We start from the raw sequence: 17,400 nt of genomic DNA, 5'->3' as shown, positions 1-17,400 counted from the left end.
CTTTTTGAGGATTTCGCTGACTCCTCTGGCAAGGATTTCGCTGACTCCTCTGGCGAGGATTTCGCTGACTCCTCTAGCGAGGATTTCGCTGACTCCTCTGGCGAGGATTTCACTGATTCCTCTGGCGAGGATTTCGCTGACTCCTCTGGCGAGGACTTCGCTGACTCCTCTGGCGAGGATTTCACTGATTCCTCGGGCGAGGATTTCGCTGACTCCTCTGGCGAGGATTTTGCTGATTCCTATGGCGAGGACTTCGCTGCTGTTTCCCATCCAAGCATTCCTTTGCTGCTTCCCTTCTTGATTGTTAGAATACTCTGCGCGGAGCATGGGAGACCCGGAGGGTGCAACCAACTTTCGCGGCTTACGATTGAACAGAAATAATACCCTGCACGGAGCATGGAAGACCCGGGGGGTGCAATCAACTTTCGTGGCTTACGGTTGAACAGAAGTAATACCCTGCACGGAGCATGGAAGACCCGGGGGGTGCAACCAACTTTCATGGCCTACGGTTGAACAGAAATAATACCCTGCACGGAGCATGGAGGACCCGGGGGGTGCAACCAACTTTCGTGGCTTACGGTTGAACAGAAATAATACCCTGCACAGAGCATGGAAGACCCGAGGGGTGTGATGCGTCTTCGACTTTTGAGCCATTTGGCCCTATTTTTCTCTTTCTTTTGTTTTGTTTGAGTCCTCTAGGGGAGAAAACATGTATTCAGGAGGAGGAAGCTCGGAAAAGGGCATATGCACGAAATGTGGTCAGAATAGGCATTACCGGAACAAAACTATCCAAACTTCCAGAAGTGAAACTTATCAGGAAGAGAGCTCGGCGAAGTACCCCTCAGAACCATTCGAGGTGCGGGAATCTCCGAAGTGTACCACCTGGTGTAAGGCTAACCGAAGGAAGCAGTTGGTAAGGCCATAACAACAGTCGCAGTCAGCACAGATGAGCTATACATGAACCAGGAAGAGAGCTCGACGAAGTACCCCTCAGAACCATTCGAGGCGCGGGAACGTTCGAAGTGTACCACCTGGTATGAGGCCAACCGAAGAAAGAAGCTAGTATGACCATTCCCGTCAACAACAGTCAGCAGCTGGAGCTATATATGGAAAGACGTGTGAAGGAGATTGCATGGAAGATTCTGGCGAATTCTAGCAATGGAAGGATCTGGAATAATGTGGAATCAACCCCAAATCCGCTGGAGATCCATTATCTATCAAATCAAAGCAAGGATCAAGCTAAATATGGAAGGAAATAATCTGCCAGATTTGGTCTGCCGGCTAGGGTTTACCGAATCGCTATATAAACTTCAGCATGTGTGGCTGGCAGAGGGCAGTTAGAGGAGTTTGACAGCAGTTTTTAGAGTTTTAGTAGTTTGAGGGGAATGCACGAATTTTTACACTTACACATCAGTTTTTAGTGCTCTTCTAGACTTAGACTTTTGTTAGTTCACCAAGAAAACAATTTACTTTTAGTTCTTTTATATTTTTCGCACCAAACAATTTAGTTGCTTTTCGTATTTCAATTCCGTTGTGACGAACAAAGCCAAGGTTGTTGCCTTAGTTATTTTTATATCAAGTATTTCAAATTTCCTTTCATTCATGTGTTTATTTTATTTTGCATTTATGTTTTCCATTATATGTGAGTAGTTCCCTTGGTGAGGTTTAAGGGGTGGAAATGATTGTTGTCAATATGTAAACATTCGTGAGGCATTTGTTCTTTCGGTTGAGTCTCGTGGTTCCGGAAGGATCTGTTCGAAACCATGGGTAGTAGGGGCCTAACGGGTGATCTCCGTTCGGTAAAACGCTGTTCGTGTTAAGCAAAGGCCAGGGTATACCAGGGCGTGACAACCGGTATACCCACGACTGAGTAGCTGAGCAGCGTCAACAAAAGGCGTTGTAGATCCGGAAGGTGGGGAAAGGATTGATGGGATACACTGTCCTTCCTCAGTCTTGGGCTTCTCTAGAGACTATCCATCAACTGTGACGGGGCATCAAGCCATGGTTATCAAACAAGGAAAGAAATCTCGGCGCCGTAGCATGTCTATGACTGGTCGGCTGACAAAGCCAGAAATGGTTGTGTCCAGGAGGCATGTGTCACTCAAAGTGCGGAGTTGGGGACCTCGGGAGAGAAGGTTGATGAGGGCCATACTTGGTGAGTAACGGGTATGACTACCATCTAAGGAGAAGTGAAGCACTGCCTTGTGACCGGTAGGGGTGTAAGTGAGTCGAGCTAGCTCGCGAGCTACTCGGGATCGACTCAAAAATTACTCGAAATCAACTCGGTATAAGTCGAGTCGAGCTCGAGCTCGAGCTACTCGACTAGGTATCGAGCCCGAGTTCGAGTTTCATCATACTCGACTCGTTAGGCTCGCAAGCGTAATCGAGCTTTCAAACAAATTACGATTTTATCCCTATATTATAGCTTAATTACTAATATAGCTCATAATATATACAATTTGTTGAAGCATGTATGAGACGAGCTTAAACGAGCTCGAGCTCACCGAGCCTAAATGAGCTCGAGTTCGATTAAGATTCAATAATCGAGCCGGACCGAGTCGAGCTCGAGCTCATCGAATATGCAATCGAGTCGAGCTCGAGCTCAAAAATCTCAAACTCGAGCGAGTCGAGCTCGAGCTCGAGCTTGATACATATAGACCGAGCTCGAGCTCGAGCTCGAGTATGTCAATACTCGACTCGACTCGGCTCATTTACACCCCTAGTGATCGGGGAATGTGTGACCTTCAGACCAAGTGACCACAATGGGATCAACCATCCTAAATGTGAAGTATAGCCTCTTGAAACGCCCCAATGTCTTTGGGCCACGCCTTGAGTCTATATGGATCATGGACGGATCATCAGTATGCCTATGACCGAAATAAATATTGACAACAGTTATGACCTAACCGTAAACCTTACCCCTTGTTATATTTGATCTTTGTTTAAGTTTACTTGTGCAGATAAACAGGTTGAGACCGTGACAACTCAATTTGTGCACTCGAAGAGTAAAGTAGTTCCTCACTCTCCGTGGGATCGACCCTATACTTGCTGCTAAGACTGTTCTTTGGTTGCGAGCAATAGGAGCGTGTACTGTCCGTCTGGGGCATACACAAAATTATTTTTGATACCGCGCGTCGGGCGACGGGCGCGCGCGTCGTATCAAATTGGCGCCGTTGCCGGGGAGTGACGCGCAACAATTTTACTCTTCACTTTTCATCTTCCGCTTACTGTGCAACGCGGTACGGCGAGACGCGGGATGGTAATTGTTGCCCCGCAGACCATGCGTCAGTTGGCATTCCCGGCTGACCTGAACCTGAAGCCCAGCGGTATAACCTTACCGACCATCGAAGGCCGGTATGAGCTGAAGACAGACCTGATCCAACTCATGTCCAAATTCCATGGCATGCTTGAAGATGATCCAATCACACATCTCCGAGACTTCGAGATGATATGCTCTACGGAGGATAACCAGGCGTCCATGGGAGAATACATCAGGTTGCTATTGTTTCCTTTCACACTACAAGGTAGTGCAAGGAAATGGTACTATGGCTTGACCGCTGGCAGTGTGACCACATGGGCTGAGATGCAACAAAAGTTCCTGGAGAGGTATTACTAAGCAGCAAAGGTCTTCAGTATGAGGAGGACCATACAGAACATCACACAAGGAGAGCTCGAATCATTGAACGAGTATTGGAGCCGATTCAAAGGGTTATTGGAAGAATGCCCACACCATCAAATTCCTGAATATAATTTGGTGGAGCACTTCATAACGGGACTCAAGAAGTACGAGAGAAAACTCGTTATTGCGGCATGTGGAGGTTCGATGTTTGACAAGACACCCAAAGATGTTTTGCAAGTCATTGAATGTATGACCACAGAGTTGGGAGCATATGAATGCAATCTGGAAGTACCAAAGAATGTGGAGAATGGCAACCTCAACGAGTTGAAGAAGGAGATCATGGAGCTCAAACAACTCGTAGCAGTCTTGATCACACCAGTCTTGATCACACCGGAGAATGTTCGTCAGTGTGGCCCAGACCACATGACCGAGCATCAGACTGATGGATACCCTCTCTCCCAAGGGGGTGGACCAATTGAAGATGTTGCCATGGGAGAAAATGATGACCAGCACGAGAAGTATGATCCATTCTCTCACTCTTACAACGTTGAATGGAGTGAAGATCCAAGTTCCCAATGGGGATATGGAGAATGGAATAATCAACAACTGCTTCCAGTACAGGGCATACCGCAGACACCCTCCTCCCAACCAGAACCACAAAAAAAACCAACTTGGAAGGAGTTAATGGAAGCTATCGCCAAGGATGCTGAACTCTTCGAGTCTGAAACAAAGGCCGGGATTGATCTGACCGAAGAAGCTGATGGAGAAACATTGCAAGAGGAGAATAATTCAGAAAATTGGCATGTCAGTATGCCTAAGACGCCAGGCACTGTAGTTAAATCAACCGAAAAAGGCATACCGACATCTAAAGAATCTGTCAGAGAAGCCCATACAGAGGAGATTGCCCATAAACTGCCAACTACCGCACCGCCTTGGCCGAATATCTTGGAGAAAATAAATAATCAAAAACGGCCACTAACTCAAAATGCCAGCCATTTGGAGAAGAAGGCAAGAATGGAAAGGGCTGGAAAGTCAGAATCTGTGGTGGCGGTCATACCAGAGAAGGAGTTGCTGAAAGATCTTACTGATGCTGCCAAACAAGAAGAGTGGCTGGAATCATACTTTTTGGAGGAACTCACCCAGGAAACCCCAGGAAACAAGGTTGGACCATCTCGATCTGAAGATGAAGTTGAACCAAAGATGCAACAAGACCATGAGGAATGGAGCAAGGCATACGGTAGTGCTGGAGTGAGCAAGGAAATTGGAAAGCGAGTCTTTGATCCAGGCATACCGATGATGGAGAAAGGTTTTCTCGTAAAACCCTATGTTGCATGAGGGAATGGACAACGTCGAGCTCAAGACAATAAACAAGAGCGCTGACTGGGAGGCAACCCAGAATAAGGTCGTTGGTATGACCATTACTGCTTTATATCATTTTTCTTTTGTTTTCTTGTGTTTTGTGTTTCTTGGAGGACTAACCATGCAGATGAGTTGAGCTGGATCCTATGCATTGAAGATCAAAACCCACTTTGCGAAGCAAAGTGTGTAGGTGGGGCTGGTGGAGATACAGTAGGTGGTCAAGGGATTACCGCATCAGCAGTATGATTGGTCAGGGTCTGCCCGACTGGCAAGACCTTTGCATTTTGAAGGATCGGGAAATTCATTCGCCCACTCTCCACCACTCCATAGCTGCTACACATGATCTCAATGCTATACTGATGCCAAGACAATTTTGTTGGACATTCGGGATGCATTCCACCGAGTCCTCACACTCCATGAATAAGTTTTCTCTCCCTAGTAGTCTTTGTTTTTCTTTTGAGTCTTGAGTTAGAGTCTGTCTGCACATGTTGTTGGTGTTGGTGATTCATGCATGCTATTTGGTTTGACTGGTTTGTTGGTATGATGAGCATGATCACATGATAGCAGTAGAGAGCATACTGAATACTCCCACCTGTGAGATCTGAGCCAAAATTGCATTTATTTTCTGTGTGACTATGTTGCTTGGTAACCCTAGAACTTGTTTATGGATTTTAGCTAGTTGGTATAATTTACATGATTAGGGCAATTTTCTTCAAATTAGAGCCCCAGAATTATTTTCTTGAGCTTTAAATGATAAACCTTTGCTAAACCACTTTGAGCCGAATGAAATTCTTTTGTAAACCCTTGAATTGAAATGGATGAAAAGGTGTGACTTCCACACCATGCAAAAGATAAAGGGAAGTTTATTGTTCTAAGTGAAAACGCATAACTTGAGAAAGGATGGTCTGGGCACAAAATGATGAAACAAATAATTTGCTGGAATTGAAGAAGTTAAATCAATCCCCACTGAAAATAAAGTGAGAAGATGAAGTGGGTGTGTCAGTACTGAAGAAGATAGGTCGGTATGACTGGAACCAAGTTTTAAGCTACTTATCCAGAAATCCTTACCTCCACTCCGTATGCCCCACTACAACCTTTAAAAGACCATTTGATGAATTGTACAAATTTGAACACTTGCTATGAATCCGTGATCAAGCCTATAGGTGAGCTAATGCAGCATAGTATGAGAGTATACACTTAGCCATACACTTGAGTGTGTGAGAGAAACTGCTATCTCTACATGTGATTTTTCTGCTCAATGGTTTGTGGTATGATATTACAGATGATGTATGCATGTTTGATCTGAACTGGTAACTGTGCAGTTTCGTGTCTTGAGTCTTTATTTCTTTTCTTTCTTCTCTTTTCGTTGGTGTCTTTTGTGAATCCATCTACATACTTGAGGGCAAGTATGGTTTAAGTGTGTAGGTGTGATGCGTCTTCGACTTTTGGGCCATTTGGCCCTATTTTTCTCTTTTGTTTTGTTTTGTTTGAGTCCTCTAGGGGAGGAAACGGGTATTCAGGAGGCGGAAGCTCGGAAAAGGGCATATGCACGAAATGTGGTCAGAATGGGCATTACCGGAACAAAACTATCCAAACTTCCAGAAGTGAAACTTATCAGGAAGAGAGCTCGGCGAAATACCCCTCAGAACCATTCGAGGTGCGGGAATCTCCGAAGTGTACCACCTGGTGTAAGGCTAACCGAAGGAAGCAGTTGGTAAGGCCATAACAACAGTCGCAGTCAGCACAGATGAGCTATACATGAACCAGGAAGAGAGCTCGACGAAGTACCCCTCAGAACCATTCGAGGCGCGGGAACGTTCGAAGTGTACCACCTGGTATGAGGCCAACCGAAGAAAGAAGCTAGTATGACCATTCTCGTCAACAGCAGTCAGCAGCTGGAGCTATATATGGAAAGACGTGTGGAGGAGATTGCATGGAAGATTCTGGCGAATTCTAGCAATGGAAGGATCTGGAATAATGTGGAATCAACCCCAAATCCACTGGAGATCCATTATCTATCAAATCAAAGCAAGGATCAAGCTAAATATGGAAGGAAATAATCTGCCAGATTTGGTCTGCCGGCTAGGGTTTACCGAATTGCTATATAAACTTCAGCATGTGTGGCTGGCAGAGGGCAGTTAGAGGAGTTTGACAGCAGTTTTTAGAGTTTTAGTAGTTTGAGGGGAATGCACGAATTTTTACACTTACACATCAGTTTTTAGTGCTCTTCTAGACTTAGACTTTTGTTAGTTCACCAAGAAAACAATTTACTTTTAGTTCTTTTATATTTTTCGCACCAAACAATTTAGTTGCTTTTCGTATTTCAATTCCGTTGTGACGAACAAAGCCATGGTTGTTGCCTTAGGTATTTTTATATCAAGTATTTCAAATTTCCTTTCATTCATGTGTTTATTTTATTTTGCATTTATGTGTGAGTAGTTCCCTTGGTGAGGTTTAAGGGTGGAAATGATTGTTGTCAATATGTAAACATTCGTGAGGCATTTGTTCTTTCGGTTGAGTCTCGTGGTTCCGGAAGGATCTGTTCGAAACCATGGGCAGTAGGGGCGTAACGGGTGATCTCCGTTCGGTAAAACGCTGTTCGTGTTAAGCAAAGTCTAGGGCATACCAGGGCGTGACAACCGGTATACCTACGACCGAGTAGCTGAGCAGCGTCAACAAAAGGCGTTGTAGATCCGGAAGGTGGGGAAAGGATTGATGGGATACACTGTCCTTCCTCAGTCTTGGGCTTCTCTAGAGACTATCCATCAACTGTGACGAGGCATCAAGCCATGGTTATCAAACGAGGAAAGCAATCTCGGCGCCGTAGCATGTCTATGACTGGTCGGCTGACAAAGCCAGAAATGGTTGTGTCCAGGAGGCATGTGTCACTCAAAGTGCGGAGTTGGGGACCTCGGGAGAGAAGGTTGATGAGGGCCATACTTGGTGAGTAACGGGTATGACTACCATCTAAGGAGAAGTGAAGCACTGCCTTGTGACCGGGGAATGTGTGACCTTCAGACCAAGTGACCACAATGGGATCAACCATCCTAAATGTGAAGTATAGCCTCTTGAAACGCCCCAATGTCTTTGGGCCACGCCTTGAGTCTATATGGATCATGGACGGATCATCAGTATGCCTATGACCGAAATAAATATTGACAACAGTTATGACCTAACCGTAAACCTTACCCCTTGTTATATTTGATCTTTGTTTAAGTTTACTTGTGCAGATAAACAGGTTGAGACCGTGACAACTCAATTTGTGCACTCGAAGAGTAAAGTAGTTCCTCACTCTCCGTGGGATCGACCCTATACTTGCTGCTAAGACTGTTCTTTGGTTGCGAGCAATAGGAGCGTGTACTGTCCGTCTGGGACATACACAAAATTATTTTTGATACCGCGCGCCGGGCGACGGGCGCGCGCGTCGTATCAAATTGGCGCCGTTGCCGGGGAGTGACGCGCAACAATTTTACTCTTCACTTTTCATCTTCCGCTTACTGTGCAATGCGGTACGGCGAGACGCGGGATGGTAATTGTTGCCCCGCAGACCATGCGTCAGTTGGCATTCCCGGCTGACCTGAACCTGAAGACCAGCGGTATAACCTTATTGATGAGGACTGGAATACTCATCAGCGCTGTGCTTAGTAGTTTAAATCTACTTTACCTGATTATTGTTATTATTATCAAAGGAACTAACGAGCGCAGGTCTAATTAAAAAGACTTACTAACAAATGAATACGAAGAGTCAATCAGTCTTGGCCAAAGTGCAGAGCTGCGCAGCTAGAGCGGCGCAGACAAAAATCGGGCAGCAAAGCTGCGTGGCCAGAGCAGAGCTGCGCAGCCAGAACTTGGCGGCGTAGACGAAGAGCCAGGACTTGGCAGCGTAGACAAAGAGCTGCGCAGCCAGAACTTGGCAGTGTAGACAAAGAACCAGACTTGGCGGCGTAGACAAAGAGCTGCGCAGCCAGAACTTGGCAGCGTAGACAAAGAACCAGACTTGGCAGCGTAGACAAAGAGCTACACAGCCAGAACTCGGCAGCGTAGACAAAGAGCCAGAACTTGGCAGCGTAGACGAAGGGACCTAGCGGTCCAGACTCGCCTGCGCAGCTCAAGGAACTACTCAACACGGGCAACGAAGGACAGCGCAGATAGGTCAAATCAGGACTAAAGTGTATTAAGGCCTTAAAGGGCCTAAACCCAATTATCAAAGCTCATGGGCCTAAGGCCTTTAGGGTTTACTATCACATCTATAAATAGAAGATTAACATTAGCATTGGAGGATGATTATTTTCTAAGCAACACTTGTAATATGTAAATACTCTCTCAAAGTATAGTGAAACCAACGAAGAACTCCTGTGGACGTAGATCATTTATGATCGAACCACGTACATCTTGTCTCGTTTATCGTTTCTTAATTAGGGTAAGATTTCATGCATCACCAACTGGCGCCGTCTGTGGGAAATCTGAGCTAAGACGTGAGATTCATCATTTTTTCCGGGTTACTGTTCATTGAAGCTAGATTACTGTTCATCGCTAGATTACTGTTCATCGGGGTTACTGTTCATGAAAATCAGATCACTGTTCATTGAAGAAAGAAAAAATGGGGGTTATCGGGTGGTTCTTCCCCGATTTGAAAAATCACTAAAAAAAACTCATATTACCTCCTGCCCTGGAATCAAGGGCCAGGATTATCTCTCTCTATCGTCCGGTTTCCCACCGAGAGGTCCGCCACCGCGGTTCCAAGATCCGGCGAATTTCCACCATGCCGAGAAGAAAGAGGAAAAAAGAAGGGGGTTCCAGATCGGGATTTCTGGGGACCACGCTCACCGCCGGAAACGCAATGTTTTTTAAGCTTTATCATCTTCAATCGGGAAAGCACCTATCGCCGGTTAAAGATTCGATTTACCGGAAAACATTGACGATTACCAGCATCGTTTCCTGAGTTTTGGCGATTCGATCGACGACAAAAATCCCAAATTAGGGATTGATAAACACCTGCGATTTTGGGCCGAACCTCTCGATTTGCTAGGAAGAGGGGAAAATCCCCAAATTTCTTACTCATATGTATCCCTCAACAACTTTCGTACAAATCTCGGTAACTCTTAATGATTTCTTGTTTCCCCTTGTGTTTCTCAGCGAATCACCGGTGGCCTTGGGCAACCTAGTTCTGGCATCCTCCGCCGCGTTGATGGAGGAGAAGCTCTAACTTCCGGCGCAGCCAGCGCCGCCTCTCTGCTCAGCCGGTGCAGCCAGCGCCGCCTCTCTGCTCAGCCCGCGCAATCAGCGCCGCCTCTCTGCTCAGCCCGCGCAGCCAGCGCTGCCTCTCTGCTCAGCCCGGGCAATCAGCGCCGCCTTTCTGCTCAGCCCGCGCAATCAGCGCCGCCTCTCTGCTCAGCCCGTACAGCCAGCGCCGCCTCTCTGCTCGGCAGCGCGGCCAGTGCCGCCTCTCCGCTCGGCAGCGCAGCTGCCTCTCTCCCTCGTCGTGGTTCAGCAGAGCAGCGCAGCTGCCTCTCTCCCTCGTCGCGGTTCAGCAGCGCAGCACTTCAGCTACGCAGCCAGCTCGGGCACGCTCTTATCCTCTATGGTTACTCAGCTGCACAGCCAGCTCTGGCACTCTCATTTTATTTCTAATTATGTTCTGACCTTGCTCTACTTCTTGTGATTTGCTTGAGACTGCTGCTGTTGGGACTAATCGACATATGAACATTTGCATTTCTTGTTCTTTGCCTTCTTGATCATGTTTCGAAAGCAGTCTACTATGGTTGATTGTTTCTAGGGAAAATCCAGATGCTATAAGTATATGACAATTTTTCTTGATGTCTTTTGAATTCACATGTTGAGTAAACTACCATTTCTAATCTTGGATTCGCATGTTGGCATTTGTTTGCTTTAAACTAGATGAAGTTACATATACTTCCCACGTAGCATGTACAAAGTATTCATGCATGAATTACTTGATCCCATATTGGATTGTTTTGGGTGCATCACGGGGCCGATTATTGGTTCGGTTATGGGAACACTTGAAAAATCATTAAAACAACGTGAGACTTCGCCTAAGTTTGACTGATGAACTGCGGTTATTATTGCATAGATTTCAAGATTAATAGTGTATTTTCATTGCGACTTGATTGATTCTAAGAATGAGACATAGCACGATACGAGTCACATTGTTGAAAAGGCTCGCACTACATTCAATTTCTTATGAAGTTGAACTTGATCACGTTATTCGAACTCAATATGTTTCATATTGAACTGAATCCTCAAAATTCTGTTTGCTTGTCTTGCTAATCTCTTGTGATTCTGCTATTTTTGGGCGCGAGGGCTCAGTGGATAACACCATCCACAACTGGACCATTGACGAGAATTCAAGGTGCTCAGCGGAGCTTGCCGTCTCCAAAGCCCCCCTGCTCCGTGGAGCTTCAATGGGTACTCGCTAGTCAGGTGCTTCAAATCAGATTTGAAGCAAGGGCCCAGAGTTGATAGAGCTTCAATAGAGTTGCCTGCTCTATCGTAAGAATCCAGAAAAGAATTCCAAGAATCAACCTCCCAATCGGCCTTCTTTCCGGGAGATCCATCAAAGCCGGGTTCAGGGAAGCATTTCAGCGCCGCTTCTCAACGGCGCCGCCTCTCTCCTCTGTTGCTGCTCGGCAGCCAGCCAGCGCCACCTCTCAACGGCGCCGCCTCTCTCCTCTGTTGCTGCTCGGCAGCCAGCCAGCGCCGCCTCTCAACGGCGCCGCCTCTCTCCTCTGTTGCTGCTCGGCAGCCAGCCATCGCCACCTCTCAACGGCGCCGCCTCTCTCCTCTGTTGCTGCTCGGCAGCCAGCCAGCGCCACCTCTCTCCTCTGTTGCTGCTCGGCAGCCAGCCATCGCCGCCTCTCTCCTCTGTTGCTGCTCGGCAGCCAGCCAGCGCCACCTCGCGGCCTTGTCGAAGCCCGGCAGTGTAGCCGGCGCCGCCTCTCACTCTTGTTGCTGCTTGGCAGTGCAGCCAGCCCTCAACCGAGGGGACATGCCAATACCAGCTCGAGTATTTCAGAGAATCGACAGGAAGACCTCCATTTATCAGAGCTTTCTCAATTACTTTCGAGAAGGACTTAGTCCTCTATTTCAGTCCCCTAACTTTGCTTGTGATCTCGTTTGAATTCTTGTGCAAGGACATGATAATACCAGCTCATATGTTAACGAGTTTACAGCCCTGGGAAGGGCTCTCATATGTTACTAATACTTTTGCTTAAGAATTCCTACGGCGCAGGTTAAACATATTTTGGGAAAAACATTTGAACAAATGTGATTACACGCTATATTACAACACGGGAAACCCACTAAATAGTGATGATTCAGGTACTTCGCAGAACTAAAGTTTCTCATACATTATCTTAGTTATCGAAACACGTGAGCATGATTGGGATTTGAAAAATATTCTACTTGAACACTTGGGCATACTAGTGATTTATATCACCTTTGATGGGACTTGGGAATTTGATACTAAGTACACGAAGCTACATACCTTCTGCATATGTGCCTAGGGCTCGAAACATAATTTGAATAACTTACTTCGGGACTATAGTCACGTCAGCGCTGCCACTAGCATCACAAGTAAAGACACCAAACACAAATATACACATAAGATGTTTAGTTGAATCATGCACATGTTACTAAGGGGGGGGGAGTGGAATATATACCACCATGTGTGTTTTCTCGAAAAACTTAGCAGGATATTTGAGCCTTAACGGCAACTCAGCCGCGCAGCGGATATTAAAACCTTAAATGGTAACTTAGCCACGATCCGGAACTGTAAGCCTCAGAATGTATCTGAGCTCTCTCAACGCAGTCAGGACAGGCTATCTCAGCCTGTGCAGCTATCAGCCTCAGAATGTATCTGAGCTTTCTCAGCGCAGTCAAGACAGGCTATCTCAGCCTGTGCAGCTATCTTAGTTTTTTCAGTTATTTCAGCCGGCGCAGCCATCTCAGTCATTTCAGTTGTCTTGGCTGGGAGAACTATCTCAGTTATCTCAGTACAATCAGTGCTCAAATTATCAGCGTGACTATGTCAATCAGCTCAGCCTGTGCAATCATCTTCATCTAAGCCATCTGCAACGCAGATTGCATAAATTGTCTCAGTGCAGCCAGTGTGGCTATCTTAGTACAGTCATAGTGATCATGTCGGCGCAGCCAGTGTGGCTATCTCAGTGCAGCCAGTGTGGCTATCTTAGTACAGTCATAGTGATCATGTCGGCGCAGCCAGTGTGGCTATCTCAGTGCAGCCAGTGTGGCTATCTTAGTACAGTCATAGTGATCATGTCGGCGCAGCCAGTGTGGCTATCTCAGTGCAGCCAGTGTGGCTATCTTAGTACAGTCAGAGTGATCATGTCAGCGCAGCCAGGGTGACTATCTCAGCGCAGTCAGAGCAGCTATTTCAAGTACAGGGAAAACAATTATCTCAGTTATCTCGGTCGGCGCAGAATGCCCGAGTCGTTGACAGTTCACAATGTCTATGCTCCGCGCAAAAATATTGTAAGCCGCGAAAGTTAGACAGGGTTCTTCGATTGTCTATGCTCCGCGCAAAAATATCGTAAGCCGCGAAAGTTAGATAGGGGCATTAATTGCAAAATTCAAGGCATTAATTGCACAATTCAATGCAGTAATTGCAAAATTCAAGGCATTAATTGCACAACTCAAGGCATTAATTGCACAACTCGGGGCATTAATTGCAAAAATTCAAGGCATTAATTGCAAAACTTCGGGGCATTAATTGCAAAACTTCGGGGCATCAATTGCACAATTCAAGGCATTAATTGCACGACGAAGGCCTCAATGTCTATGCTCCACGCAGAAACATCATAAGCCGCGAAAGTTAGACTGGGGATGAGCCTTAAATGGCAACTCAGCCGCTCTGCGGATACTTGAGCCTTAAGTTAGTCATCATTGATGACATCAAAATAATCTAAAGGAAAAACTACTCTCTTTTATCTTAGTTCATCTGCAGCGCTGAAATACTTTGTCTTTACTATTTTTACAAAGATCGACAAGTTCTTATTTAACAAGTGCAGAGAATCATGTATGCCTAATTGACAAGGGATGAGCCTTAAATGGCAACTCAATCGCTCTCTCGGTTTACTCCTCGGCATCGACTTTTCAGCCCTACTCGGGTACCTTCTTAGCTCTTCCAGGTCTTCAACAATCGTGCTTGACTTCTAAAGTACGCGCACGACACTGGGGGGGGGGAGTAGGGGGTGTATACCCCCATCACCTCTTATATCCTATTTTTTAGGGATAAAAAAATTCAAAACCTAAGGGAAAGGGGCTCGTGCTTGTTCTCTCGCTTGGTGCTGCTCGGCAGCGCCGCCCCTCTCGCTTGTCGCTGCTCGGCAGCGCCGCCTCTTTCGCTTGGTGCTGCTCGGCAACGCCGCCTCGCTCACTTGTTCTCTCGCTTGGTGCTGATCGGCAGCGCCGCCTCTCCCGCTTGTCTCGCTTGTCGCTGCTCGGCAGCGCCGCCTCTCTCGCTTGTCGCCGCTCAGCAGCGCCGCCTCGCTCACTTGTTCTCTCGCTTGGTGCTGCTCGGCAGCGCCGCCTCTTTCGCTTGATGCTGCTCAGCAGCGCCGCCTTCCTCGCTTGTTGCTGCTCGGCAACGAAGCCAGCGCCGCCTCTCTCCTTTGTCGCCGCTCGTGATGAAGATGGGCTGATATTATTGAAGATGCACTCTCAGCTTCAGAGCTCCTTGACATACGAAGATGTCGCCTTTCGAAATCTAAATCACGTCGTCGGCAACTCACACCCACCACTGAGGTGAACTAGCTGGGATGACAAAGTCTCAGTTTTTATGATCACCAAGCCAAACAAATTACTCTAGCGTCTCAACTCTATGGGATTTATTGACAATGAAGTTCCCAGCGCTGTGATGTTATGCTTTGCTCTTCACCAGCGCTGCGGCGCATTCTTTATTCTTCACCAGGTCAATGCCATATACCGGTCCATCTCATCGCCTGCGCTGAATTTCCGGCGTTGATAAACACTAATACAAGAGGAAGCTAAGTTATCTACTTTCATTATGTTAATTCTTGATGAATTAGGGGATTATGCTTTGAAGTTTGAGAAGTTCCGGGAATTTCGCCGCCTAAGAAATTTAGAGCTGCCTAAGTACAAAGCTCCCGGAGCTGCCTTAGCACGAGCACAATGATAATAATCAAAAAGCGGCTCAACGAGCACGTTCGAAAGGGAGTTGCTTCACTCTTATTATTCTTGTTGTTATTCTAAATATTTTGACAGAGTTGGGATATTTTTATGTTGACAAATTGGCAGGGATGTACTATTCTATCATTGATTATTTTGCAAGCTTACAAGTACTCGATTCGGGATGAATTACAGGGCTTAAAAACACTTGGACCCTACTCGGGTGAGCAGCACAGCGCCGACTCTATATCACGCATCACTGGTCGAACAAAGAAGACACAGTTCAACCAGACCAGGGGGGGAGTAGCTGATGAGGACTGGAATACTCATCAGCGCTGTGTTTAGTAGTTTAAATCTACTTTACCTGATTATTGTTATTATTATCAAAGGAACTAACGAGCGCAGGTCTAATTAAAAAGACTTACTAACAAATGAATACGAAGAGTCAATCAGTCTTGGCCAAAGTGCAGAGCTGCGCAGCTAGAGCGGCGCAGACCAAAACCGGGCAGCAAAGCTGCGTGGCCAGAGCAGAGCTGCGCAGCCAGAACTTGGCGGCGTAGACGAAGAGCCAGGACTTGGCAGCGTAAACAAAGAGCTGCGCAGCCAGAACTTGGCAGCGTAGACAAAGAACCAGACTTGGCGGCGTAGACAAAGAGCTGCGCAGCCAGAACTTGGCAGCGTAGACAAAGAACCAGACTTGGCAGCGTAGACAAAGAGCTACACAGCCAGAACTCGGCAGTGTAGACAAAGAGCCAGAACTTGGCAGCGTAGACGAAGGGACCTAGCGGTGCAGACTCGCCTGCGCAGCTCAAGGAACTACTCAACACGGGCAACGAAGGACAGCGCAGATGGGTCAAATCAGGACTAAAGTGTATTAAGGCCTTAAAGGGCCTAAACCCAATTATCAAAGCTCATGGGCCTAAGGCCTTTAGGGTTTACTATCACATCTATAAATAGAAGATTAACATTAGCATTGGAGGATGATTATTTTCTAAGCAACACTTGTAATATGTAAATACTCTCTCAAAGTATAGTGAAACCAACGAAGAACTCCCGTGGACGTAGATCATTTATGATCGAACCACGTACATCTTGTCTCGTTTATCGTTTCTTAATTAGGGTAAGATTTCATGCATCACCACTTACCGACCATTGAAGGCCGGTATGAGCTGAAGACAGACCTGATCCAACTCATGTCCAAATTCCATGGCATGCTTGAAGATGATCCAATCACACATCTCCGAGACTTCGAGATGATATGCTCTACGGAGGATAACCAGGCGTCCATGGGAGAATACATCAGGTTGCTATTGTTTCCTTTCACACTACAAGGTAGTGCAAGGAAATTGTACTATGGCTTGACCGCTGGCAGTGTGACCACATGGGCTGAGATGCAACAAAAGTTCCTGGAGAGGTATTACTCAGCAGCAAAGGTCTTCAGTATGAGGAGGACCATACAGAACATCACACAAGGAGAGCTCGAATCATTGAACGAGTATTGGAGCCGATTCAAAGGGTTATTGGAAGAATGCCCACACCATCAAATTCCTGAATATAATTTGGTGGAGCACTTCATAACGGGACTCAAGAAGTACGAGAGAAAACTCGTTATTGCGGCATGTGGAGGTTCGATGTTTGACAAGACACCCAAAGATGTTTTGCAAGTCATTGAATGTATGACCACAGAGTTGGGAGCATATGAATGCAATCTGGAAGTACCAAAGAATGTGGAGAATGGCAACCTCAACGAGTTGAAGAAGGAGATCATGGAGCTCAAACAACTCGTAGCAGTCTTGATCACACCGGAGAATGTTCGTCAGTGTGGCCCAGACCATATGACCGAGCATCAGACTGATGGATACCCTCTCTCCCAAGGGGGTGGACCAATTGAAGATGTTGCCATGGGAGAAAATGATGACCAGCACGAGAAGTATGATCCATTCTCTCACTCTTACAATGTTGAATGGAGTGAAGATCCAAGTTCCCAATGGGGATATGGAGAATGGAAGAATCAACAACTGCTTCCAATACAGGGCATACCGCAGACACCCTCCTCCCAACCAGAACCACAAAAAAAACCAACTTGGAAGGAACTCACCCAGGAAACCCCAGGAAACAAGGTTGGACCATCTCGATCTGAAGATGAAGTTGAACCAAAGATGCAACAAGACCATGAGGAATGGAGCAAGGCATACGGTAGTGCTGGAGTGAGCAAGGAAATTGGAAAGCGAGTCTTTGATCCAGGCATACCGATG

Source organism: Salvia miltiorrhiza, chromosome 4 (assembly GCF_028751815.1).
Source record: "Salvia miltiorrhiza cultivar Shanhuang (shh) chromosome 4, IMPLAD_Smil_shh, whole genome shotgun sequence".
NCBI lineage: Eukaryota > Viridiplantae > Streptophyta > Magnoliopsida > Lamiales > Lamiaceae > Salvia > Salvia miltiorrhiza.
This window is presented reverse-complemented; position numbering follows the sequence as displayed.